Consider the following 3431-nt stretch of genomic DNA (forward strand, 5'->3'; position numbering starts at 1 on the left):
CCACATATCGAAGAACATGTAAATCTTTAAGTTATAAAGGCTGTGGGGGAGGGGGGTTGGGGGGTTGATATGAAAAGGGGCCAAGCGTGAAGCGTTCGACAGCTCCATCAAAGCCAAGGAGCTGAAGGTCGTCCACACCGTAATTGCGCCGCGTTCCCATTTGTTTTTAGCTGGGACGTTCAGAAATCAGCTGGAAGTGAAAAGGCATTCGGCTGCCTGTCATCTTCAGTCACCTTCATCCCGGCAGACGCCACCGCGGCGGGGGACGCTCAGGTAGAGCCACGGCGCCGGCGATCAGCCACAGAACCACCTGACCTGCAATGCTCGTCAAATTTGTAACCTAAACATGTTGGACACCGTAATGCACCGTGCAAATGGAAAGGTAACTCATCGGTCTGTCTCTAAAAAAAACAAACAAAAAAACACCTAGGCTCGGTTGTGTCTTAAATGCAATTTTTACCTGATTTCTGTCACCTGTGACTGTGCCTATTTAAACCAGCTCCTGCATCACAGCCTTGCCGGAACGTCTCAGCCTTACAGCCACGACTACCTGCTCCTGAAAAGCTCCAGACCCTGTTCATCCTTTCCAATCTGACCTGACCTGTTTCTGCCTCACTACCACCCGTTCAGCCTGCTCCCCTTTTGCCTTTTGTGAGTACCTCTCTACATTTCTCCTGGATTGATTCCCGTGTACCAGACCTTCCTTCAGCCTTGGACCTCCCTTCTGGACCACGGACATTTCACCCCCCCTCCTCCTCCTCCCTTTGCTGCTGTGTTTCCTGTTGCCTCATCCTGAGCAGAGATCACACTCCATTCCTCCCACCCACTACTCCATCTTCAAGACAGTAAGCTACAGTAAATTCTACATTCATCTTCCTGTTGGCCACTGCTCACCTGTTCCCACTCCACAGAGTTCTGCACCTCCTGGTGGCTGGAGGAGATCCCTACACTGACTCACCTGTTCCTGCTTATCCTCCTGCAGCCTTCAATAAATCTTTGTCATCTGCTCCTGGGTCTGCTCTCTTTTGGCTTGTCCTCAGAACCACCAAAGCTGACAGAACGTTCTGGCCATGACGGACCCAAAAGCTGCCCAGGAGTGGAAGGTTCGAGTTGAGACTGCCCTTAGCAGCTACGAGTCCCGGCTTGGTGAACTAACTACCGGCGTCAAAGAAATCGCTGAAAGACTTGAAAGGGTTGATCTTTCCCCGAGAGCACCTCCTGTTGACCCTTTGCCTCACCCTGTACATGAACCACACATTCCACCAGCAGAGAGGTATGGTGAAGATCCCTCACAATGTCGCACCTTTCTTACACAATGTGAAATTCGGTTTGCACAACAACCTTCATCATTCCCCTCCGAAAGAGCTAAAGTGGCGTACGGGTCGTGCTGCATAGTGGGCCACCGCAGAATGGTCAAGAGACTCCGACTCCTGCTCCTCCTATCGTCAGTTTGCAAGAGGACTTCGGAGAGTGTTTGATCCAGTGGCTCCTCACCAGGAGGCATCCCATCAGCTTACTCGCATACGCCAGGGAGGAGACTCTGTGGACGACTATGCTATAAGGTTTCAGACCTTGGCAGCTGATAGTCGATGGAACGACTATGCTTTGTTTGACATGTTCTACCGAGGACTTTCTAAAAGAGTGAAGGATGAACTGGTGGCTCGTGAACTCCCTCACAGTATTGAAGACCTGATCTCTCTTGCTTCACGCATTGATCATCAGATGCGAGAGAGGGCGCGGGAGAGAACACTGAGACCAGGGAGGCACAACAGTTTTCCCCACTCGCATTTGCCTTCCTTCTCCAGGTCATTGCCACCATTCCATTTGGGTGCAGAGGAGGAGCCCATGCAACTAGGCCGCACTTCCCTATCTAAGGAGAAGAAAGTAAGGCGCTTTAACGAAAATCTTTGTTTCTATTGTGCTTCTCCAGGCCATCGCATTGACTCATGCCCAGTAAAAGACAGGGCTCAGCACGCAAAGGGGAGGCGTGTGTGAGCCGATCTTTATCTTGCTCCCCTAAGGACAACCAACTGACCAAAGTTGCTTTTCATGTCAAGGGACAGGTAATCACTGAGACAGTGTTTATTGATTCTGGTTCTAACAGTAGTTTCATTTCTGAAAATGTCTCCAGGAGATGGGGGATCAGGAGTCTTCAGTTACCACAGGATCTTCAGGTTCGGGCTATTGATGGCCATCTGATCACCGTCAGCCAAGCTGTAACAGAACCTGTTAAGATGCAAATAGAGAATCATTTTGAGTTAATAAAGTTTCCTGTGATCAAAGAGACTGACTCACCCATCATTGTAGGCCTGTCATAGTTAAGGAGACACAATCCACAGATTGACTGGTGTTTTGGAAGGATTTTGAGTTGGGGAGCAGGTTGTCCAAAACACTGCCTTCGTGCCATAAAGGGCTCGTCACCAGATCAGACTTCTGTGACTGTGGAGCGATATCCTGATCTGTCTAAAGTGCCAACTGTCTACCATGACCTCAAGGAGGTGTTTAGTAAGGTCAAGGAATCGCTCTACCACCTCATCGTCCTTATGACTGCCCCATTGAACTGCTACCTGGTACAACACCACCTAGGGGTCGCCCTGAAAGAGAAGCCATGGAAAGTTGCATCCAGGAGTCAATGGCTGCAGGTTTGATTCGCCCATCGTCCTCACCTGCAGGCGCTGGATTCTTCTTTGTTAAGAAGAAAGACGAAGGTTTGGGACCATGTATTGATTACCGTGGCCTCAATCAAGTAACTGTTCATAACAGATATCCCCTGCCTTTAATGTCTTCGGCTTTTGATCTTCTTCAAGGGGCTAGGATCTTCATAAAGCTGGACCTACGCAACACATACCATCTGGTGCGGATGAGAGCAGGGGATGAATGGAAACCGGCCTTCAACACTCCCTCTGGTCATTTTGAGTATCTTGTGATGCCCTTTGGTTTAACAAATGCCCCGGCTGTTTTTCAGAACCTCAAACGATGTTCTTGGAGACATGATTAACAGGTTTGTCTTTGTTTACTTGGACGACATCCTGGTTTTCTCACGTACTGAAGAGGATCACATCAAACATGTCTGTGCAGTTCTGCAGAGACTCCTCCAGAACCACTTGTATGTTAAGGCTGAAAAGTGTGATTTCCATGTCACCTCCACATCCTTCCTAGGTGTCGTGATAGAGGAAGGAAAAGTAAAAATGGATCCAGCTAAGATCCAGGCTGTGCTTGAATGGCCTAAACCAGACAACCGCAAGCAACTCCAGCGGTTTTTGGGCTTTGCCAATTTCTATCGGCGGTTTATTAAGGACTACAGTAAGGTCGCTGCTCCATTGTACACGCTCACCTCATCCAAAAGATGTTTCTTCTGGGGTGAAGAGGCTGACAAAGCTTTTAAACATCTCAAGACTCTCTTCACATCTGCTCCCATTTTGATCACACCT

At 49.0% G+C, this 3431-nt stretch overlaps 1 long non-coding RNA gene across 1 annotated transcript; it reads left to right on the forward strand.

The window, feature by feature from the left end:
- Window positions 1-823: 823 nt before the first annotated feature.
- Window positions 824-2585, forward strand: LOC118598095. The gene is made up of 3 exons (XR_004947197.1): window positions 824-845; window positions 912-2063; window positions 2132-2585. It is a non-coding gene; the product is annotated as an uncharacterized LOC118598095 (long non-coding RNA).
- The last annotated feature ends 846 nt before the right edge of the window (window positions 2586-3431 follow it).

The sequence above is a fragment of the Oryzias melastigma genome, linkage group LG23 (genome assembly GCF_002922805.2).
Source record: "Oryzias melastigma strain HK-1 linkage group LG23, ASM292280v2, whole genome shotgun sequence".
Classification (NCBI taxonomy): domain Eukaryota; kingdom Metazoa; phylum Chordata; class Actinopteri; order Beloniformes; family Adrianichthyidae; genus Oryzias; species Oryzias melastigma.